At 49.5% G+C, this 24,405-nt stretch overlaps 1 protein-coding gene across 1 annotated transcript in view; it reads right to left on the reverse strand.

Moving 5' to 3' along the window:
- MIDEAS (mitotic deacetylase associated SANT domain protein) overlaps positions 1-23,639 on the reverse strand; it is a 66,876-nt gene extending 43,237 nt beyond the window's left edge. Inside the window, exon 1 of the mRNA XM_058567307.1 lies at positions 23,517-23,639. The gene's annotated coding sequence lies outside the window, so the exon portion shown is untranslated. The remainder of the gene's footprint in view (positions 1-23,516) is intronic.
- Between the last annotated feature and the right edge of the window lie 766 nt (positions 23,640-24,405).

The raw sequence follows: 24,405 nt of genomic DNA on the forward strand, positions 1-24,405 counted from the left end.
AAAGCACATCCCCACACACAGCCTACTTAACAACCTTGTGTGTGAGAGAGTTTTATCCCTCTTGTTTTATGAATGAGAACACTTAAGTTCAGAGAGGTTAAGTGACTCGCACAAGATCACAGAGCAAGCCAGTCATTTGTCACCTCTCTGCTCCTCTTCCCATCTCCCCCAGAGGAAGGCCGTGAGTAACTGAGGGACTGGGGTGCTCAGGCATGCAAGCCCCCAAGTAGAGGCTAGACTCTCAGGGCTCCTGGCAGAGACTCAGTGTAAAGCCTTTTTGCTTTTTCCATTTGTCTGGTTTCTTCTTTCCCACTGACACCTCATCCAAGTGAGAGAAGCAAAAACAAAGCCATTCGGTCTCCAGCACCCACTGCTGCCAGGTTCCTCTGCAGACCTGTGGCCATCCTGACCTCCCGCAAAGGCCTAGCCCCTAAAGCTGGCCTCCGGCCAGCCCAGAGGGAGCACCTGAGAGCCAGTGCAGACCAGCCCAGGGATGTTCCCAACCAACCAGAAAACTCAGCTGGGGAGCACATTCCTAGAAGAGCCTGCCACCATGGAGCCAGCGCCCAGCCTCCAGGGAACAAGTGGGAGCCACTCCAAAGGGCACTCCTCAGCCTTGTCCCGCCAGGACTTCCTCCCTCTCCCTTGCTGGACTGCCGGGCCTGGCCCTGGAAACAGCACAAGAGTAGAGAGGTAGGCAGCAGGATGCATGAGAAACAGAAGTCAGTAAACTGGAGAAGCCCTGCTTATCTTGGAACAACACATCGCTTCACCCCAACTAAAATTCCAAATTCAGGCCATCTCAGAAAGGAAGAGAAGGAAGGAAAGGGGCATGTGTGTGTACAGGGGAGGAGGGCTCAGGACTGTCCCAGATGGCCCCTGCCTGGCAGGAGAAGTCTCCCTCAAAAGCAGGCAGATGAGGACGTGTAAAGAAAGCTGCAGCTCTTCCGGGAAAGCCCTGGAGGTCAGTTTTGCTGCAGATATGACAGTGCAGAATCACTGACATGTGAAGTGAAAGTTTTGGTTTTAACAGCTCCAGCCCTTCCTACAGGCCTCTGGGGCTGCCAAGAAGGGTGCTCTTTGGGGAAGGCAAAAAAAATGCTCTGGAGACCTCACCATAGAGTGAGCTTTTCTCTACCATCGGCCTTCTTTACAAACTGCATGAGAGAGAGGAGTACAGCGCTGCAGTTCCCAGGGAGTGCATTTGCTGAGAAACTCTCCAGGAAGCAAAGGACCCTAGATAGGATTCCAAACTCTGGGTCCCCAGGAGGGTGGAATATGGCATTAGAGAGGCTTTGGGACCACAACAGCTCTCTGGAGTCTGCTCAGAGTGACCCATCACTGCCCTGAGTGGCCATCACCAGTATCCACTTCTGGGACAACCTGAGACCATTAAAAAGCTTCTAAGGGTGAGTTTTATGGTATGTGAATTATATCCCAATCAAGGTGTTATTAAAAAAAAAAAGAAGCTTCCAAGGAAGCCAGCTTCTCACCACCTACCCATCTGCATTAACTTTCTGCTGCCATCACTTACTTTATTATTATTATTTTTTTTTGGTGAGGAAGATCAGCCCTGTGCTAACATCTGCCAATCGTCCTCTTTTTTTGCTGAGGAAGACCAGCCCATGGGCTAACCTCCGTGCCCATCTTCCTCCACTTTATATGGGAAGCTGCCACAGCAGGGCTTGCCAAGTGGTGCGTTGGTCGGTGCGCACTCAGGATCCGAACCGGCGAACCCGGGCCGCCACAGCAGAGCGTGCACACTTAACTGCTTGCGCCACCGGGCCAGTCCCCATCACTTACTATTTTAAAAAGGAGTTTTCTCCTCCCCAAGCCCCATGCCTGCATTCCTGTCCTTTTCCATTGTCCCTTCTCTGTCAGGAGCTTTCCATCGAGGCCAGCACACACGGTGTGTTTAAGTGAATAACCACCTACTGAACCGTGGGGATCTAGGGGTACAAATACCACTGAGGAAATCACACGTGCACATGCTGGGTCCCTTATGTTCCTTCTGTCCCTACTGTCATTTCCCCTTGCACAATAAAGGTACTACCTCTAGGACCTCCTTACCTACAGTTACAACAGAAGAAAGAGAAGGTTGTGGAAAGAACAGGGAACAGGACTGCGTCTGGGTCCTGCCTAATTAAAGCTAACCTGTTGTGTGATCCTAGGAAAGTTGACACTTCCCTTCTCTAAGCCTCACTTTTTTGGCCCATAACAGATGTACTGGAAGTATCTGTTATATGGACAATGAAATAACGCCCATCTTCTAGGCGCTTGGGAGAATCACAAGGATAAAAAACTGCTTCAGGGGCCGGCCCGGTGGCACAAGCTGTTAAGTGCGCGCGCTGCGCTGCGGTGGCCCAGGGTTCGCCAGTTCCAATCCCTGGCGCGCACTGACACACCACTTGTCAAGCCATGCTGTGGCGGCGTCCCATATAAAGTAGAGGAAGATGGGCATGGATGTTAGCCCAGGGCCAGTCTTCCTCAGCAAAAAGAGGAGGATTGGCAGATGTTAGCTCAGGGCTGATCTTCCTCACAAAAAAAAAAAAAAACTGCTTTAACACTGTATCATGCTATGTACACATAATGGGTTACAATTGTTATTATTTTTATCGTTTTACCCTATATCCCCTTCTCCCAAAACTAGCTTCTCCCTTAGTCCAGGCAAGATTCTTTTCCCCCCTGGAAAGATCCCAGGGTCCACCCCCATGAGCCTCAGGGTGACCCTCTGCTGGGTTCTGTCCAGAGAGACTCTTTCCAACACAGACTCAGTGTCCCATCCAGGTGTCCTTCCAAGCCTTCTCTCCCAGCCCCTGCTCTTCGAGTCCCTTCCACCTAGCAAGCTTCTTCCACAGCGCTGCCCACCCAGTCTGAACAGGCACACCCCTTTGATGGCTGTGCCTTCTCACCACCACTTTCTGCTGTGTCCTTTCGGAGGAAGCAGCGAGCTCAAAACCAGTCCAGCCATTAAGTTAGGGCACCGTGTGCTGAGAAGTCCCTGCACTGTCTTCTCTTTTACCCTTGAAAACCCAGGGGACCCTCCTCCTCAGTTCACATTTACTTCACTTGTTCCGGGGCAGGACCGTGCCTGCCACACCAGCCCACAGCTGTCCACATCCCTTGGCCCTCCCACGTACCCTCGCCCCCGCTTCCCTCTCTTGCAGGCCTGGGCCAGGTTCTAAGTGCCTTTCTCAGTCCTGAGAGGGAGCTTCTGCAGATGTCCCCAGTTGTTGCTGTCACTCTGAGAGAGACGTCTGGCTGAGTGTAGCGAAAAGGACAAAACAGGTGTAGCTGCCAGGAAGGGCGGGCGAGCAGGGCCACAGGGACAGAAATGTTCTTTCTTCAGAGCCAGAGGTGCCAGCTTCCCAAAGGCATCATCTGAGCACAGTTCCATGCCCCCTGCAGAACCAGCCCCAGACAGACTCCTTTACTGGCTAGTCTCTGGAGCCGGGCCTCCCTACCTTGTGGCAGTGGGACAGGAGGAACAGGACCCCTGAGATCCAGTGTGTGCAATGGGGCATGCTTTAAAGCATTATTTTTAAATGAAAACAAATACTGATACATCATGGACTAGAATCCAAAATTCATATTCATGGGAGTATACAGGTTAAGAGCACAGGCTGAGACCTTTATTCAAATCTTGGCTTACACTAGGTTGATGACCCTGAGCAAGTTACTTAGCCACTTGGTTTTCTCATCTGCAAAATGAGGATGTAAAAGTAAGGGCTTAAAACAGTGTGTGGCAGACATTAAGTCCTTTGTAAGTGTTGCTATCATTTTTTCTCATCTCCTAACTGGTCTCCTTGCTTCTAGTCTTGCACACTTACCATCCACACTGCCATCAGAGTGATCACATCCCTTTTCAACAGCTCTCATCATCCTACTGCAAAAAGCTGAGACTGTTAGCCAGACTGTTAGGCACTTACACTTCTGGCATGATCCAGCTCTGCCCCACTTCCCAACCCCAGGCCATACAGCCAAACAACCTGAAGTTCCTCCAAGATTCCCACTGTCTCACACATGCTCTTCCTCCCCCAACATTCATCCACAGGTAAACCCATATTCAGGTCTCCCACCAGACTTGCACTTAATGGTAGCTCTTCTGGGAAGCCTTCCTTGGCTCCTCCAAGCAGAGGAACACCACTGGAGTGTATACTGCTGGAGTCCTCTCAGATCCCCTGTATCAGGCTGGTGCACCATCCCCCAGCTACTGTGTTGGCTGGTAAGGGCTCCCAGCTGCCCCCTTTTCAAAGGGAACCTTTGCTGGGAGAGAGCACAGCAGCCAATGACTGACTGCGGGAGATTGGAGAGGGGTGGGTCCAAAAGGTCAGGCCCTTTGCCTCAAGGTGGTATCAAACTCGTGGTGGTGCAATTCACGCTCCATGGCTCCCTGTCGGATCTGGCTGAAGCTAGCTCCAAAGGCAACACATCCTCCTTACTTAGCTTCCTCCCCAGACCTAGCCTGCTTCCCTAACTCCTTTTCTCCTGAGAGCACTTCCTAAATCAACCCCAGGCACCCCAAACTGTCTCAGTCTCTGCTCCTAAGGATCAGAACAGCCATTCCCTCCCCTAAACTCCCATGGCATCCTGTTTATCTGTACTCCCTCCCTACACATTGTTCTACAGCTCCTACTGAGCCATCTCCCTACTAGGACCAGAGCTCCTGAAGGGCACAGCCTAGGTCTTAGTCACCTTGTATCCCTAGTGCCTACATAGTCCCTGCATGTGGTGGGAGCTCAGTAAATGCTTGTTGATAAATGCCCAAGTAAAATAATATATGTGAAAAGTTGAGGTAAGCAATAAAATGGAACAGATTATTATTATTACTACTTTTATTACTATTGCTTCCATTCTAAGATGCACATTTTCCCCCATTTTAACATCTCTGAAATCAAGATACATCTTATAATTGATAGCATGTCATGGTTTAATTAGCAGCATTTTCTCTTTCTTACTTGTACATAAAATAATGGTGCATCTTATAATCACTGGCTTCTTAGGTTCAACAGTGTATGGTATTATTATTTATTATTATTATTATCATTATTATTATTTCTACTACTGAGGTTCAATCTCCTGGGTTCTGGGGCCTGCAGGGCAAAGTCCCCAGAGCTGAGAGGCCCCATCACCTGAGCTCAGTAGCTGCTGGACAATCAAGCTCTCACAAAGTGACCAGCAATTTCCCAGGGATCAGACGGACCCCCATTCCAGACACCTTCAGAAACTACCATGAAAGCAGGCCAGTGTGATGTGGAATAGCTCTGGACTGGGAGTCAGAAGAGCAAAGTTCTAAGCCTGGTTCTTCCTCTAATTTTCTGGATGATCCCATGTAAGACCTATCAACACATTTATTGAGCACCTACTAAATGCCTGACATGATGCAAGCCCACTGGATCCACCCAGCACCCTGGGAGAAAGCCATTATCCTCATTTTATAGATAAGGAGCTGAGGTTCAAAAAGGTTCAACAGCTCTCCCAAGGTCATACAGATGGAATTCGACTGCTGGACTCTCTGAATCCTTCTCTCTACTGTATGAGGACACCTCTCTGGGCTTGTTTTCCCAGTAAGGAAGTCAAATAGTGAGGAGTCACAGACTGGAGGCTCACAAGCCATTCTCACTCCCAGACATATTCTATTTGACCCATATAATGTGTTTTATGTTAATTAAATTAAATTTATTGTCAACACTTTTTAAATCAAAGATTTAAACTAAAAATCAGGATTTCTAGTTTGTCATGAAAAAAACTGGAACACTGGGCACATTGAGCCCTCCTTCTTAGAGGCAGAACTGAGTAGCATTATGAGGGGAGTAGCATTATGAGGGGAATAGCACTACGATAGGAGTAGCACTGTGATATAACTCACACATTCCAATTTTCTACAGATTCTGCCCATTGCTTCCTGGGCCACAGGTCACTGTGAGTCACTTTGTCATCTCACTAGTGCTGTTTTCTTACATCCAGCCAGCCGCTGTTATTGCGATCCCCCCCCCCCCCCCCCCGTTCCCTAGGGGCCTTTGAGTAGGTGATCCTTAGACCAGATAAACTCCAGTGCCCTCTCCAGCCTGTATAGCCTGTGGCTCCTCCCAGAATCTCCCTCGGCAGCCTCCCTCCAAGGAGGTCACTTTATGAACCCATTTCAGAATCACTCAGACAAGTCCCTGCCTCACATCTACCGCATCTACCTCCCCTTCAGCCCCCAGTGTCTGTCCTTCACACTCCCTCCCACTCCCACCTCCTCCACCCACCCAGAGCATCAGTCCCAGCCAGTCAGAGGGCCGAGTGTCGAGTGGCTGAGGCACTGAACCAGGCAGGTGTGGAGATGAGTTAGCCCAGGTCTAGGGGTGGGGCCCCACCCGGGAAGGAACGAGTGAGGAAGGCAGGACCTTGTGTTTCCCAACAGGAAAGTGGTTCAAGAAGATCAATGGAAGCGGGGAGGCTCCGCAGCCACAGAAGATGAGCACAGTTTGACACATGAGGAAACACAAACAGTAAATCATCAGGAGAAAAACGTGCAGTCTCAGCAGCAATTTAAGATATGCAAATGAGAACACCATTAAGGACCCATTATAGCACAGAGTCAATGTGAAAATAAATAAATTAATTAAACAAGCAAGCTGCTGTTGGTGGGGCCATCAGGAAACAGCTGCGCATACATTGCTTCGTCACTATAAACTGTGCAAATCTTTCTAGAATGTGATCTGGCATTGTGCTGCCAAGAGTTTAAGGCCTTAACCAGGTAATTAGGGTCAGGGGACCAGATCCCGTGAAAACAATCTAAAATACCAACACAAAGGAATTTTTACAAAAGATACTCATAGCACCTGTATATAGACCAAAAAAACTGAAATCCATTCAGATCTTGGTATGGTATGGTAACAAAATGAAACATGAAAGGGACTGACACACAGAAACAATCTGATGAAACTATTTAATGAAATCACGTTCGGTGACAAAATCAGAACAAAGAAATAGTAGAAGTGGATTTACAAACTATATTAAAACTTCCACAGGAACATTAGCAGCAATCAGAAGAGAATTCTGAACAAAGTAAATTGCTAAGGTGTAATGTTTATTCGGTTAAGTTGATCAAGATGGTTTAAATAACAATGATGATGATGATGATGATGATGATGATGATGATGATAATGATGATGATATTGATGATGTAAGGTTCCACTGAACAGGATTTCTTCATCATAAAAATACCCCAGCCCAGGTCCCAGGGGGCAGGTAGGCCCAGGCCCCTGAATTGATGAGCAAGGAAGAAGGAATGTAAACTGGGAGAGGTGGGGTTATGACTGTGGTAAGAGGAAGGTCCCAGAGCTTCCCTTATCAAGAGGGCTCTGAAAGACATCTCTCACCAAAGAAACAAAGTTACACAAATAAACCCACACCATTTAACCTCCAACGTCCTGGGTGCTCACTTTTACTGCTGCATTGGCGCTCTCAATTTTACTAATACCTTATTTCAGCAACTTCAGAGGTGACACCAGGCTCTTTGTGGGCTAGCCTTGGAACCCAACCACCATTTATAGCATTGTTTCTATGGAAATGTGTTTCAAGCTTCAAGAAATCAAGCTGCTGACAACCCTGGGGCACACACGTGGTCTCTAAATTAGGGAACTGAGACGAGCAGTCACTGTGGGTCCTGGACTCAGGAAGACAGCTTGTTACTTAGATTCTGTGGCAGTTAATACTCACACCACCAGCAATGATCCCATTGGAGAAGGCTCGAAGTCACTGTAGGGGGTGGGGATGGGACCACGGCACCTAGGAATGAACTTGATTTCTAGGGAAGTGGCTGGATATCCCCCACCACAGCCTCCCAGCACACACACAAGCATGCGTGTCATGCAAGACCTGAAACTGGCCTGAACACCCCTCTAGGCGAGCCCTGAGCCCATGTGCTTTCCAATTTCTCTCTGACTCTGGCAAACCTCCAGCCACAAGGCCCTATTTCAGTCTGATCTCGGAACAAAAAAACCAAATCTTTCACGGTTCTGGAATTTGGCTTTAGCGGATATATGCTTGAGATAACCAGGGCCCCAGCAGGGCCTAGACCTCTCTCCACACGTACTGCTGCAGTGGCTTCTGTTTTAGCAGGCTGCAACCTGCCTGCTCAAAGTCCGCCCAGCGCTCTCCAGCTCCCACCCACCTCGGGACTCCAAACACCTAGGAGTCTCCGTTTCCTACCCTGCACCGCACTGGTCACAGGGAAAGGACGATCATGGGCCTTCTAAACAGACACTCCACATGTCAACAAAGTTCCCCACTAAGAAGAAAAGTCTAGACACACGGAGAGGCAAACCCAAGGGGAAGTGGTGGGTGAGAAGGCCGTTCACTAGGCATCCCGAGGTTCTGAGATGCCAGAGATACAAGAAGGTGGTCAGAAGAGGGTCAGCTGCTCAGCCACAAGGCCACACCTGCAGTCGAAAGTCCCAGCAGAGCTCATGGCGAGATGGGGGGTCAGAGGGCCCCTACTAAGTCAGACGTAGACTGGATGAATGTGGGGAGCTAGCATGCCAGGGCAACTCTAAGCTTCCATACTATAGTAAATATATGCAACACTGTAAACACCCAAGACACTCACTCACTAGGGCTCCCCCTGGGTTAGACAGGGCTGCATGAGGTCACTTGCAAAGCACACCCTCCCTGCTGCCTGTTTGAACTGCAGAAGAGAGAATCTGTGGCTGGGGCCTGCAAGACAGGCAGCCTCAAGGTGAGTGGGCGGCTCAGCGCCAAGCCTCAGGGCCACACAGGCTCACTGGGCTGGTTTCCTGGAAACCCAGGGGCAAATAATTGTCTGGGGCTCCAAGGCCACGGGGGGTCGCCTGCACCAGGCAGAGTCCACGCTGGGAGCCCCACAGTTACACAGTTAGCTGGCCTGGGAAGTCAGCCTCCCGTTACTAAAAGACTCAGTTAGCCAATCTGAATTCGCCAGGCCCTGCAGTGCAGGTGGCTGATAAGACACAGCAGTTCCATCTTCCCCATGGTGACAGATGGGAGGCTTACAGTTCCTCCCGCTGGCCTCCTTCCCACCCAGATCCAAAGTCTTTGATATGTTAAGCATTTTTTTTTTTTTAAAGTATATATACGATATATATATTACTAAAGCAATTTCAAACACACAAATACTCCATTCATAACCACTTCACCTAAATCCATTATTTATCTTTTGTCAATTTATACTACGACCAATGGAATCAGTTTTCATGTACTCATCAAGTATATGTGCACTTTTGCCTGCTAAAAGAGAAACTACTTTGTCACCAAAATTCATCAACATTTTCCCATGAATTAATATCATCTTCATATTAATTTAACAGAGGCACAATATTCCACTGAGTCTAGGTATCATGAATTATATAGCCATGTGGAACATTTAGGCTGTTTACAGTTTTTTACTATTTTAAACAATTTGCTATAAATATCTTTGTACATATAGCTCTTTTCCTCTTTAGAATTATTTCCTTAGAATACATTCTCAAGAGCATTACTAACAGGGAAAAGGAAATTAATATTTTTTATAGCTTCAAGTTCTACATTTAAAAAATATATTGTTCTATGTGAGTTACCTGGATTGTCTATTTTCCAAAGTAGTTTTCCTGGCAACACCTCCCAATCGTACCAATCAAGTTCTCCTCCTAAAATCCACTTTTCCCAGCTCCCCAGTGGGTCAGGTATCTGGAGTACATGCCCTATGATTGAATGGATGTTGGAGGTAGCTCAATTGATTTACTGTGGAGGGATAATGAAGGAGGACAGAGAGATGTCGGTAGAAAGGTAGAAGACTGGAAGGAACAGGAGTGGGGAGCAGGCCCCGTGGAGGCAGAAACGAAGGCAGATCCCATGTGCTGTCCCTTCTAGAACAAGCCAACACCTTCCTGGACATCAAAACCCACCCCACAACCCAAGCTTCCCCTGAGCTGATCTTCCAGGGGCCAAGAACAAAGATACACTTCTATGGGTTCCTAAAGGAGATTTTAGAAATACCATGTGCTTCTACGTTCTGGAAACATACTTTGCAAACAACATAAGTCATGTACTCACCAGTGGTCAAGTAGCCCCGTCCATGTGTGGGCTCATCCCTAACTGAAGGGTGCCTCGACTTTAAGAAAGAAAATCTTTTTTTTTTTTTTGTGAGGAAGATCAGCCCTGAGCTAACATCCATGCTAATCCTCCTCTTTTTGCTGAGGAAGACTGGCTCTGAGCTAACATCTATTGGCAATCCTCCTCCTTTTTTTTTCCCCAAAGCCCCAGCAGATAGTTGTATGTCATAGTTGCACATCCTTCTAGTTCCTGTACGTGGGACGCGGCCTTAGCATGGCCGGACAAGTGGTGCATCGGTGCATGCCCAGGATCCGAACCCGGGCCGCCAGCAGCGGAGCGTGAGCACTTAACCGCTAAGCCACGGGGCCGGCCCCCAAGAAAATCTTTTAAGAAAGTCCGTCTCATCAGCCATGGTGGGAAAGCTGCCACTCCACAGCACTCTCTTAAGTGGCATGCAGACCCCAGATAACTATTCCATACCAGGAATGCCCTTGAGTGGTAACCCAGCTCCCACTGCGATGCACCAAAAAGACACCACCTGCCAGGCTCAGTTCACAGGTTCGTGGAATTTCTGATCAGGAAAGAACCACATGTAATCTAAGCCTCTCATTTTATAGACAAACTGAGACCCCAAGTGCCTGCTTTAGGGCTCCTGCTGCACCCTGCAATCATTGTCAGGAGGATCTGTTCCTCTTCCTGCTCCAACAGGAAGAGCCACAGCCTGTCCCGACTGTCAGCAGACTGAACAGGGCTTTTGTTTTAAAGGGCCTCAGCCTCCTCTCTCAGGGTCTGCTGATTCGTTTTCCCTAGTTCCTTCTCTATGCAAAGCCAGCAGACAGTGCCAGGCAGGAAAACTAAGAAGTCCTCTAAGGACTGGTAGTTATCCTTCTTGAAGGATTGGGGCTGGTGGGCAGGGAAGTCTCTGCCACCTGTAAACCAGCTCCTCATCACAGACACCTCCTCAGAGGCCTCCTTAGGATGAGGGGGACCCAGGTGCTGGGCTTTATGTCCCTAATCCCCAGGATCTCCTTGGCAGAAGAACAACAGCAAAGCCACCAAGATGCGAAGGGAGGGCATTATGCAGACAACCGGCTCACCCACCACACACGTCCACCTGACTCAGGCCAGGACTTGGGCCTGCCTACTTTTCCCTCACATCCCCTCAGGCTGCCCTTCCAGTCCCATCATGGGACACCTACTGGGTACCAGGCACAGTTCTAGGCCAGGGAAGAGCCAGGCACACCTGCAGCTGATGACAGCGTCCTACAGTGGGGAAGTTGATCAGAAACGCTAAGGTGGCAGCTCAGGAAGGCAGCAAGGAAGCAGGTGACTTCTGGCCGGTCCTGTGGGCATCTGTCAGGAGGAAAAGGTCGGGGAGGACATTCCAGGCAGAGGGAACAACAATACACAAGGCACAGAGGAGTGAAAGTGTGATGAGGTGCAGAGAGAACATAAACAGCTGTGCTAGGGATGGGGGGGTGGGCACGAGACAAGGTGGAAAGGGAGGCTGGGGCTCCCACAAGGGCCTCAAGTGCCACTCTGAGGAATGTGAGGTTTCTCCTGCAGGACATGGGCGGCTCTCAAAGGTTTTTAAGAGGGGTGACACGATCAAAGCTGTGTTTTAGTAAAATAACTCAGCTCCTTCAAGACTTCTTTTCCACTTCAATGCTACTTTTAACATGATTTCATTTCATGTGGACAAAACTGGGCAAGGCAGAGTAAATGGTGCCAGAGCAAACAACGGCCAGGAAGGCTCCTGCTCCCTCCCTCCCAGGGACCATGCTGACCCCATATTGGTGACCAAGCCTCAGCCTCAGGAAATACCTCCAGTCTGGGCTGCAAGAACCAGCCCACGACACACCCAGCTTCGTGGAGGCAGTAGCTTCCTGCTCCAGGCACCAGGGGAAAGACTCTTGGAATGCTGGCCGTCACCACAGTCAAGAGTCCAGTAAGTTCAAAACTATATTGTTCTTTTTCTTATTAAAGGAAATTAATTCCTTTGTCTGAGGCTATTGGAGCTGAATGACCAAGATTTCAGTCAAGGTGCCCTTGCTTCAAAGAGCTAAAACCAGAAAATCTGAGGGTAAGAAGAGAGCTGGTGCTCACCTAACCGACACCCTCTCGTATGGATGACAACACTGGGCAGAGATGGGACTGAAGATGCTGACAGCCCCAGGCAGACGAAGCCTTCACTCCTTTAGCTCTCTCTCTCAGGCAGGATACTGGGTAGAACATCTCAACTAGGTCGACGTCTTCAGAACTAGAGAGGTGTCCAGTCCTGTTGCCTGGGACAGCTTGGGTACCAGGGACCTCAATCATTCCACAAATCAAGCCTGAAGCCAAAACTCCAACCTCCAGTCTGAAAAGCAAGGTAGCGCTTCCCAAACACCTCACGGCCCTGTGCGTCTTGCAGAACCCCAGAGGAGAAAGAGAATTCAAGCTGTAACGCCCGTCAGCCAGAGAGAGCCAAGCCTTGGCCTCTGTCCTCACAAGACAGCGCTGAAGTTTTCCAAGTAGAATCAAATGTGCAGGGAGGATCCAGATGTTGGGATGACTTCTCTTTTCCACTGGAACCATTCAAACTCCAGAGGAGAAATCCAATTGCTAAGGAAACGCTCAGCTCTCCCCAGCCTATAAGAATCCTGAAGTTTAGCTGGAGGCTAAAGGATTCAGAAAGATGTCCAAAAAGATTAAGAACAAGATGTGGATATTTTCAGTAGCCTAAGGGGGATGCCCTGTCTCCTCCTCCTATGGCCAGCATTGCCCAATCACTCCAGTCTGAGAGCTAGAATGGGCTCCAGCTTCTATGGTGGACACATGTCCACCTGGCATGTGCACCTGTCCCCAGGTTTCAGGCACCTGGCATGGTGGGAGGCAGAGTCCCACCTGCTGCTGGAGAAGCTATAACCTCCAGAGCCTCATTCTTCAGGACCCCCAACAGTGAGAACATGGGCATGTAACCTAGGCTGGAGAACCAGATGCTCAGCCTGGGCTCTGTCTCTGGACTAAATGGCACAAAAAAGCAGGGAGAGTTCAGAACTCATTCTGGAGGGGGTGGCAGCATCCAGATCAGCTGGCAGCAGGGATGCCAGGCCAGCGGCATCTTCACCTTGACTTTGGTTCCAGCCACCAACTTCCCACAGGTCCTGACTGATTTCTGAGCCTCGTTCTGCAGCCTTCCAGGACATTCAGTGAGCCACCAGATAACCTTCCAATACATTCCTTTTCTCCTTAAGTTAGCCAGATTCAGCTTCTGCTGTTTGCAACCTACGACCTGGACTACCCCAGCACGTCCTTCTACCTCCACACTGGCTCCTCTGGCCCCCTGAGACAACATCTATGCTCAAGCTTCTACCTTTTCCTCTGTGAGAAGAGTCTAATGTAAATACCCACACACCTGAGAGAATCACAGCCACCCAATAATCACAAATATGGACAAATGCCATAAATGCTGAATATAACAACCCACCCCTTCCCTGGTTCTGACCAGATGTCCCAATTTGGGGCAGTAATATCAGAAATTAAAGGCATTACCACTCCCTTGAACTGTTCCCTATTTCTCCACCAGCTCAGAGAAAGGTGGACTTGGATTCAGGAAACCTGGGTTCTAGAACTTGCACATGTCACTTCAATCCTAGGGCAGGGGTTCCCTGCACCACCTATTTCACAGGGAGGTTAAATCATATGAGAAGCCCCCATAGCAAAGCCCCAATAATCTCCTAATTCCTGAGTCAATCCTTCTCTCCAATCTTCTCTTTCTTGACATCCCCAATGATCAACAGTTGATCAATTTCAACTCAATTTAATAAATACTATGGAGAACTTTCCATGTGCCATATGCTGTACTTGGTGCACAAATCATGGTCCCTGTTTTCATAAAATGCAAAGCTCTCCCCTCCTTCGGCTCCTACGACACCATGCTCTCCCGGTTTTCCTCCTTCCTCATCGCTGGTTCCTTCTCAGTCTCTGCTGCTGACTCCCCTTATACCACACCTCTTAAATGGGGATACCCTCACCTCCTACTGTATCCTCTCTATGGGTGATGCCATTGGCTCCCCTAGCTCCAACTGCCTTCCATGTTCTGGTGATTCCCAAATCTCTGCTCCAGAATGTCTGATTGACAGAGGGGGCTAAAGAGAGGTAATTGGGTTTGCTTAGAACTTGCCTTGAAGCTGTAGCTGCACACTAAGTAATCACTTTTACTTAAATGACATGTTTATTTGGGGTGGCTTGGTTAGAGTTCATGGTGGGACAACACCCCCCATGCCATCTCTTGGGGATCTCCTGCCCCAGACCCATATGTCCAACTGCCCACTAGACATCCCTCTTGGATGGCCCATAGGCACCGCCAACTCAACATGTCCAAAATTAGACTCATTCTCTCTCCCCTACAATCTGCTCCTCCTCCTATGTCTCAAGTAGAAACCTGAGCAAACACTTAGACTTCTCCCTTGCATTTGGTTGGTCTTCAAGGCCCGTCAGTCCAACTCCTTTGTCACCTTCCTAATCCAGCTTCTTCCTCGCCCACTGCTCTGGCTCAGACTCCTCCATCTTGCCCCAATGACAATGACCTCCTCACTGGTCTCTTGTTGCTCATCTTCCCCTATCTCTAGTCAGTCCTCCACATCACAGCTGAATGATCTTTCAAAAAGAAAATCTGATTTCTCTTTCTCTCTCTCTCTCTCTCTCTCTCACACACACACACACACACACACACACACCCCGTCAGTCCTCTGTGGCTCCCCACTGCCCTCAGGGTAAGGTCCAAACCTCTTCGTTGATACAAATGGCTGGCCCATGACCTGGCCCCTGCCTGCCCCTTTCAGCACCGTCTCCCACCAGTGCTCCATCATACGCTGCTGCTTGCAGTGCCCAGAGCAGACCATGGTATCACGCCTCCACTCCAGGCCTTGCCTGAGCTGCTCCCTGTGCCTAGAATGGCCTGACTCCCTTTGCCACCTGGTGGACGCCTACTCATTTCTCAGGACTCTGCTCCAACATCAGCTCCTTCAGGAAGCCTCTCATTCATTAATTCCACAGCATTCACCAAACACAGGTATCACGCAAGGCACCAGGGCCCTCCTAGACCATTCCTAACATTCCTCTCTCCTCTGGCCCAGCGGAAGTGACCAGTCCCTCCTCTGAGTCCAGCAGACCCCTGAACACATTCACATTGACATCCATGGCTCTAACTGCTCTTGGCTTTTGTGCATGTCTGTCTGCCACACAGACCGTAAGCACCCTGAAGGGGGAGGCTGACCAGCACCTAGTACAGAGCTAAGCACACAGTGGGGACTCAATAAATGCATGTAGCATGAGTGAGTGACAGAGTGAAGAATGTGAGGGAAGCACCCTGTAAAGCATGGGGCAGGGTTACCACTGCTCCTGCTATGGCTAGTTTTCTTTTTTTCCACAACTGGGGAAGTCTGATCCTAAAGGCCAGCTGGGTGGTTCAGCCCAGCCTCTTTGGGGAGATGGTGGAGGAAATCCTGAGCCTTTCACCACCTCCAGTGCAAGTGGAAAAGGGGATCAGGGAGTGACTGTTGGCTCCTAAGTTGTCCCAGAGTTCACGCCTTTGGGAGACCACAGAAGCAGTGGACACAGATTCACATGGAAGATTCCTTGCAGGCCTCTTACAATGACCTGCAATAGGGAGACTGGGAAAGGGAGAGGAGAGTGGACATAATAGGCCAGCACCTTAGAGCAGAGAAAAGTGTCCACTACACATGGGCGCTGCCCTCTCCCAGCCCCACACCAATGACACGTCACCCAAGCATAAGTCCTTCATCTGTGATCCTGGCTGATACAACTGCAGTTTAAAACCCACTCCATGGATCTCCTCTCCATTACACCCTGCTCACCTGTTCTAAGAGACTTTCTTGCTTAACCTCATATACTTATTTCCTAACTTATAAACCTGCCGTCTATACAGCGGTGAGCATGGGCCTCAAGGATATCTCAGGGTAAGCCTCTCAGCATTCTGAGTGTGGCTGTAGTGTTTTAACACACACATCTCTCACATTACAAAGCCCCCACATTCAAGCCAACCACTTCATCTGGTGCTCAATCTTAGAAACTGCAACTTCTTCCAGAACTAGAGAAACAGGCTGAGATGAATCTAAGTATCCAGAGCCAGTATGTCTGCCGCCTGTCTAAGAGACTTTCAAGGTTAATCTTGATCATATTCTTATTTTTCAGCTTACACTCTCACTTGAGAACCTGACCCCCAGAAAATGCAGCTCCACCAAATTCCATTCTCCTTGGTGACAGATGCTCCCTGAGTCCATTTTTCCCTCTGGGTACAACTCATCTCAGAAGCTGGACTGCCAGTCTCCCGGGACCCCGCTTTGCACCCCTCATTGTGCTACACAAAGTGCTGAGAGCACTACAGCTGTTCCGTAAACGCCCAGTGAGGACAGTCAGCCCTGTGTTAACTGGCCCTTCGAGTCTGTGTTCCTGGGCCTTCTCCTGGGTCCCTCAGGAGACAACTGGGATCTTAGGAACTGGGAGAGTTCCTCTATTTCCTCAGTGTTGCCCAACCCATGTTCTGTGTTTAGAAAACACTAAGTAATCTTATTGGCCAACTGAGGCTGGTTAGGAGGTTTTAGGGATCCAATAGGTTAATAGTAATTAAGATCAATTAAGATTGCAATGAGATAATATAATGGTAAAAAGTCTATTAAAAAAGCATCCCACTCTCTTCTTTTTTTTTTTTTCTTTCCTGAGGAAGATTTGCCCTGAGCTAACATCTGCTGCCAATCTTCCTCTTTTTGCTGAGGAAGATTCGCCCTGAGCTAACATCTGTGCCAATCTTCCTCTATTTTGTATGTAGGTCCCCACGACAGCACAGCCGCCGACAAGTGGTGTAGGTCTGTGCCCAGGAACCGAACCTGGGCCCTGAAGCGGGGTGTGCCAAACTTATTAACTAGGCCACTGGGCCAACCCCTCCACTCTCTTCTCAAAGACCTCCCCTCCACCTTCAGTTTGGTTTTTTGGGTTTTTTCTAATTTCTTCTTTTTAAATCTTTGTGTACTGCCTTAAAGAAACTGAAGAGATGGAATCCTTGGTTTACAAATAGACATACTGGAATTGTTGATTATGATGACTAAGATGACCAATGCAGGATAGCAAAAGGAAATGGAATGTGGGGTCTGTGCCCCGACTCTTCCATTCAACAGCTGTGTGACCTTAGAGAAGTCATTTATCTTCTTGAACCTTAGTTAAAAATGAGAGAGTTACCACAGGTGCCCTCCCCAGCTTTAAATTCTTAACTTCAGGATTCTCTGAGATGCTGATACTGCAGTTATTATAAAACAGGGGCTGAATGAAAACAGTCCCTGAGGTCCTATTCAGTTCTACAAGTAGATGATTTAGCGAAACAGCAGATGCTAGAAAATATTGGTTTATTAAATGCAGTTTATGCATAACTTTTCAGAAATAGTTTTCTATATATCTTCCAGTTTCATTCATATATGTTCATCAAGAATTTTCAGTGAAAAATGAATTCAACATATTAATTGCAACATTGTGTGCAGTTGCAAAAGACTGGAAACCAAACGCTCTTTAGAAGGAGACCAGTTAAATAAATTATGGCATTTCATACAGTGGAATACAATGTACCCATTAGAAAAAATGAGACAGCTTTACATGCATTGATATAGAACAATCTCCAAGATACATTAGGCGAAAAACACAGAATGTAGGGCCCTGTGTATAGTATGCCAGCATTTGTTTATATACTCATATTTTCTTCTGTCTGCAGAGGCGACATCCGGAAGCATAGCTGAAAAATGACAAATTGTAGTTGTCTAAGACAGGGACATGGAAGGATTGAAGAAATGGGGAACATTAGAGGATGGAAAATTTACTTTTTCAAGGTTTTATGTTATCAAGTCTATCAATATTTTCTTATGGCTTCTGCTTTGTATCTTTCTTAAGAAAGTCTTCCTTCCCTCAAGGTTAAAATAGATATTTATTTTTCTAATTCTATTGCATTTATATATGTGTGTATATACATATAGTAATCTCTTATCTATGTTGAAATTATTATTTTTGTGTGTGTGTGAGAGGAAGATCAGCACTGAGCTAACATCTGATGCCAATCCTCCTCTTTTTGCTGAGGAAGATTGGCCGTGAGCTAACATCCATGCCCATCTTCCTCTACTTTATATGGGACGCCGCCACAGCATGGCTCTACAAGCAGTGCGTCGGTGCGCACCCGGGGTTCCAAACCAGCGAACCCTGGGCCGCCGCAATGGAGCGCGCACACTTAACCGCTTGCGCCACTGGGCTGGCCCCCTGAAATTATTTTTGAGACTTACTTTACACTGTATAACTTATCTCTTTTGAACTTTGAACCATATGTATATATGACCTTTTTGAATAGAAAACTGGGAAAAAAGAATCTACCAGATTTTATTTTTAAAGACAACAAAATTTTTAAAGAATCTAGCTTATATGGTATATTTTACAGTATGTGAATTACATCTCAATTAAGAAAGAAAGAATCTAGCTTATATGGCAGGGTTGAGATTAATAGCATTAGAACTGCGTAAAGAGGGCCGGCCCTGTGGCTTAGCGGTTAAGTGCGTGTGCTCTGCTACTGGCGGCCCGGTTCCGATCCGGGCACGCACCGACGCATGCTGAGGCTGTGCTGAGGCCGAGTCCCACATACAGCAACTATGAAGGATGTGCAGCTATGACTTACAACTATCTACTGGGGCTTTGGGGAAAAATAAATAAATAAAATTAAAAAAAAAAAAACTGCGTAAAGACAACAGAATCCTCCTAGTCAAGCCCGATGTTAGGGTTTAGCCAGGATCTCCCAAAGATTCAGTTTTATAGTTTAGCTCAGTTTTACAGGTTCAATACCTGTTTGGGCAAAACAAACCTACAGCCAACCAGGAAGCATCGCTTTACCTTCCTCACAAGTCTTGCCTGAGAGTTGGCCCTATCTCCTTCTATGGGTCTGGTTCCCTAGGTAGCGAATGCTCTCCCCCAAAAGCTGGTGCTCAGACAGAGGACATCATGGGACAGGTCAACTGGGCCCAAATCAGGATGAGGAGCCAGTGCCGAAGCTAGGCAGACACTGTCTGGCACCCAGGGGGAAGAGATGCTGGAAATGGAGCAGAACAATGAGGTGCAAAGCCAGGAAGAGCCAGAGAGAGGCTAACAGGCAGGAAGTAGGGCTGGATAAATGTTAAGAACAAAGACCAGGAACCAGAGTTCTTGCTGCTTGGCTTGGGTGTACATGCCTATGCACAAGTGGACAATATCTGAAGGCCACTGCCTTTTGAATCATCATCTTCTTCTTCATCATCACCATCATCCCATCATCATCATTATCAAACATTTACTGGGACTTGCTATGAGTGGAGCACCAAGCCTGAGGTATATGAAGATATATAAAACAGGCACTTTCAGTTTAGTTGAAAAGTGATAATATTCATCCACACAGAGGCACATTTAAGAAGCTGAAGGGTATGATTGGAACCACGGCTCAAAGGAGAGGTTGAAAATCCTTAGACCAGGTTTCAAGGTTTTCTTCAGCATGGGACCCCAATGGATGTTACTGGAGTCCCACACGGAGGTCCAGAGGGTGGGACAGGGGAAATTCTTGAGGACGGGAACATGGACAGGGCTGGAAGGGGAGCAAGACTGAGCCAAGTGGAAGAGGGAAGGGGAGGCATTCCAGGCTTCCGAGGAAGAATGAGAGGTAAAATGCTTGCCACCAGCAGTTTGGACAAACACACAGAGTGGGTCACTGGGTCAGGGCGGAGGGTTAGGGCAGGAGAGCAGTGGAGGCCAGACCCCTGCGTGGAAGGCCCTGACCGCCAGCCTAGAAGTTTGATCCTTACCACGCAGACAGTGGGGAGCCATTGAAGGTTGCTGAGCAGGAGGGATTACAGAGGAGCCCTTTATCCCAGGCTTATTCAAAGCCCTGTGTGTATTTCAAGTGGCACTTGAGACAGAAAGTCATAAAGCATTTGCCCTGTGTCATGTAGACGAGGGAAAAAAACGGTTTAAGGGTCTCACAAAGAGATGCTTCAGTGAGGAGAAATGAAGGGGGGGCATGTTTTAAAGAAGGAAACAAATTTGCAGGACAGAACTGCCGGGCGTCTGGAAAACTGCAGCACTTTCTTCAGAGTCTGGAATGCCCTCTTTTGGCTGGGGGTGTTTACCTCCTTTTTTGGAGGTTAGTTGTGATGTCGAAACATCGGATTGTGGTTTAGGGAGTGAGGCAGCTGAGAGGAGGCAGATGAACAGAAATATAAATATCGGGCCTGTTGAGCATCAAAGGCCTCCATTCTAAGACCACCCTCTGGCAGGGGCCTTCTCCATCTGCCTCTCTCTGGCACCTTGCGGTTTTTGCCAGAGTTGCTGAGCTTCCTAATTACCTCCAATAGTTTCTCCTCTTAAAACAATAAAATGATTTTTAAAATCTCTCAAGTTTTGATTCAGAGCTTTTTTCAATATTGTTCCTAATTGTGCACAGCGAGGCAGCAGGCAGGGCTGCTCAGGGGCCGTGAACTGCACAGCAACTTCAGGCCATAAATCAGCATTTACATAAGGTGGGAGAGGAAGTCAGGATTACGTTTCCGGTCTTAAATTGGGCTGTGTACAACTGCAGGGCAAGCTCTGAGAATGCAGAGGTGAAGTGGAGCAAGTCAAGGGAAGGGTCCTGAGTTACACACAAAAATCAGCCAGGTTGATTGAACTGAAGATATGAACAGGTGACTGCTCCAGGTGGCTCCACCACTCCAGGAAGTCGGCTTCCCTCTTTTTCTGGCCTTTGCAAGGGGTCCCTCCCCTCCACTCTCCTGCCCACACCTCTGAAGGGCCTTTGGGCACTTCTAGTCTCTGCAGCTTCCACACAAAGGATGGCAAACTCAAAGCTTTCTTTTCTTTGGGGTCAGAAGGGAATGCTCCCCACCCCTGCCCTTCAAGACTAGCGCTGGGCACCACTAGGCCCTTACTAAAGCTGCCCTGGTCGGGTGATGCAGCTAACCAGGACCTCGAAAGTCAAGTTCAGTAAAAACCCAAATGTACCCGAAACAGGGGTTGTGCAACAGCAGTCCTACTGTAGTGGTGTTTTTGCTCTAAACCCCATTCCCCTGTGGCAGCTGTGTCTGTACATCCCAGACTTTCCAGAAATGTCCTGATTTCACATGTTTGTCCTTGAGTCTCTAGAAGCACACAGGTATCTGCCAAAGATTGTATCCTAATGTTTTGGTTTGACAAATGGTCACTGTGCCCGTGACACACAGCTGGCATGAGGCTGCAAAACAGCATTTTCCCTCCAGGTGAAACTGTTACTTGGAGAAAGCCAGGCATGGGGGAGGCTCCAGTGTGCCCGGGCCATCAGTACCTGCCACTCGGAGCAGAGAGGCTGCCCAAGCAGGGCAGTGGGGTGGTGCCACCGAGTCACACAGCACCTTCAGCAGGGCTGAGTGCTGCCCCATGAGAGTCTTCCACCTAGGGCAGGCAGAGAGTGGGTTGAGCTCTGGGATGTGAGAAGAATGGCTCTGCCTGCATCCTGTACATGTTTTAAGTCCCTCTACCACAGTTAGCTGCCTCTGAGGCCCTCAAGGAGAACCCGTCTGCTTTCTTTCCACACTTGCAGGTTTGGCTCCCTTCCTGTAGCACAGCAGCTCAGCAGGTGTGAGGACCCCTGCCCTGGTCTGTACAGCAGGCCTTGCTCAGGAAGTGGGCCTGGGGGCTCCTTTGGAGAAAATGTACATGACTCACTCCTCCACCTCCCCCACCCCCACCCCAGACACCGTCACAGACACAGTCTCAAAGCCCCAGCACTTTTCCCTTTGCCCAGGACACAATAAAGGAATTAGGACCCACCTACTAAGTTTCTGCAGCTGACACTTCAAGGCTCAAAGTCTAGCTCACCAGCTCAATCACACATCTCTGACGTGTCCTCTTTGCAACCAGGCCCCAGTCCAGCTACCGTGCAATTTTGCTAATTCAAAGTGCTTTCCCGTTTAGGGAAGTTGATAGCCATCTCCCATCTCCTTTTCCTGCTGACGTCATCCCACATTTTCTACAGGCACAAATAAAGGTACAGTTCCTGGGATAGTTTTCAGGCTGCCTAAGGCAGGAGTGGAAGGATCCTGCCTTCCTGGGTCCACTTCACTTCTCCAGTGTTTGGCAAGATGTCCGAGGTTAAGGGAAAGGCAAAGAAATAAATCACCATAAGGTTAAAAACCAAAAGAACTTGGCGACTGCAGCACAGGCCCAGATCTGTCCTGGGTATTTGCAATGCAAATCTGCGTTTTGTTCGCTGCCACCGAGGTCTTGCACAATAGCCTGTGTATAAACATCCAACAATGCCTGACTGTGCAATCACGCTATAATTACAGGCCGGCGGGAAGCTGCTGCTAGGAACTGCACCATTCAACCTCCAGACATCCCATGTCGGAGTCTCCACGGCACGGAGGTACATTCCTGCACACACCAACGCGTCTCCGCCGCTGCCCGGCCGCTGCTGCTGCTACAGCTGCAGTCTCCACGCCAGGGAGCCCGGGTGCCACCCGCCCGGCCCGCCAGCCCGGAGTTAACTTCGCAGGGATGTCATAAACTTCTCAGCTGTTCTTTAAAAAACCCTGCGCCACGAGGCTACCGAGGGCGGCAGGAACCACCGTCAAAGTTCCCATGCACATTCCTGCAGCCCCAGAAGTTTTAGAAAACAGAAAAGAACGAGATGCTACCGAGTCCACTGGAAGCGGGTTTCGGAGTTTTATACAGAAAACACTCACATATGTACGTGGGTGTGCTGACAGTTTTTATGGCTAAATTGCAAAGTGTTAGGCCTTAGTGATTACTGTCAGGTTCGGGACGTGGTGTGGAACGAGAAAGGGTGGGGGAGTCAGGAGGGGTTCGTTTAAAGGGGGCTTGAGGGCAATTCTGGTTTTGCTTTTTGGAAATGCGTAGTGTTGTTTTCCCAAACTTCGGAGTTGCTCTGCTCTTCGTCACTGGAGGGCCGAGCAAAGAAAAGTAGGGGGAAAGTTCCTTTAACTTCCTGCCTCCGTAAGGGAGGGCTGCGAAGAGGAAGAGCACGCTTCCCTGGGAAGCACCAGCCGGGGGCTGGGGGGCGGCTGCAGCCTGTCGAGATGGGAGACGCCGGGCGAAGGACTAGCCCCAGACGCAGGCCCCAGGAAGCCCCTTCCCTGCGCCCGTCCTCTCGCAAACGGTGCCTGAAGCGGCCGGGCTGCAGCCCTGGCTGTTTTAAGTCGCGCAGCAAACCAGCGGCAACAGGGGTGCAACCTCGGGCTCCAACCCCGGCCGCCGAGCTCCCTCCCTGCACCGCCACCCGCACCCCGGCGCCCAGGGCGGCCGGCCCACCTCGGCCCGCCACATCCCCGCCTGCGTGGCGAAGCCCGGGCCCCAGAACGTTCCCGAGCTCCACATCGGCGCCCCGGCGGCGGAGGGGGCGCCGAGTCCGCGCTCACCTGCGCGCTGAATCCCAGGGCCACTCGGAGAGGCGCAGGGCGCGGGGCGCAGGCGAGCGCGGCCCGCAGACTTAAACTTTGTTGCTCTCGGGACGGCGCAGTCGTCACTTCCTCGGGGAGCGGGCGGCGTGGCCCGGGCTGTGACCCAGCAGCTCGCGCGGTGGCGCGCCGGGCCCTGCGGCCGCCCGCCTGCGCGCCCTGGATCCCGGGCGCCGTCTCCCCGGCTCCGCGCTCCCTCGGCTGCGGGGGGAGACGGGCAGCCGGCCGCTGAGCCTGCACCCCTCTGAGGAAGGCTCGCTCCAGCCGCGTCGTTTCCGCGCAGAGGAAGTGCGATCGAGCCTGTTTTCAGGCTGGGATCTGGAAAAAGTGGCGTTGGGGGATTCGGGGCTCCGGGGGATCTGGGGGAAGGGAGGTGGTTCAGAAACCCGGGAGAACTGGGGTTCCAGGAGAAACACACCCACCGCACAAACAAAGGGGCGGGGGAGGAGGAAGAAAAAGTTTTTCAGTTTGGTGTTGAGGCTAGAAGGTCATGTCAGAAAGCAGAGTGCTCTGTGTTTGGCCAAATAATGCCTAAGCTGGGCCTTAAAACACGGGTCTCCTCCCCACATTCCCTCAAAAGGTCTGCACGCTTGTCCTTCGTCATTTCCACTGGTTATAAGTGCTCAGGACGTTTACCATCTATCACACTTAACGGGGCTATTTCAGCGCCCAAGTTTGGGCTGCAAAATGGTTTCTGTTCTCATCCACCCCCGCAATTTCCACCTCTTCCTTTACACTCAACTCACAGAAGGTCTCTTTGGGGCCTGATGCATTCGGTGTGTCATCACGGGCCAAAAGGGACTTAGAGGGTGGTGGAGTCCTGAGAAGAGGAGCTTCAGGCAATAGTAAT

Source organism: Diceros bicornis, chromosome 24, assembly GCF_020826845.1.
Source record: "Diceros bicornis minor isolate mBicDic1 chromosome 24, mDicBic1.mat.cur, whole genome shotgun sequence".
Taxonomy (NCBI): domain Eukaryota; kingdom Metazoa; phylum Chordata; class Mammalia; order Perissodactyla; family Rhinocerotidae; genus Diceros; species Diceros bicornis.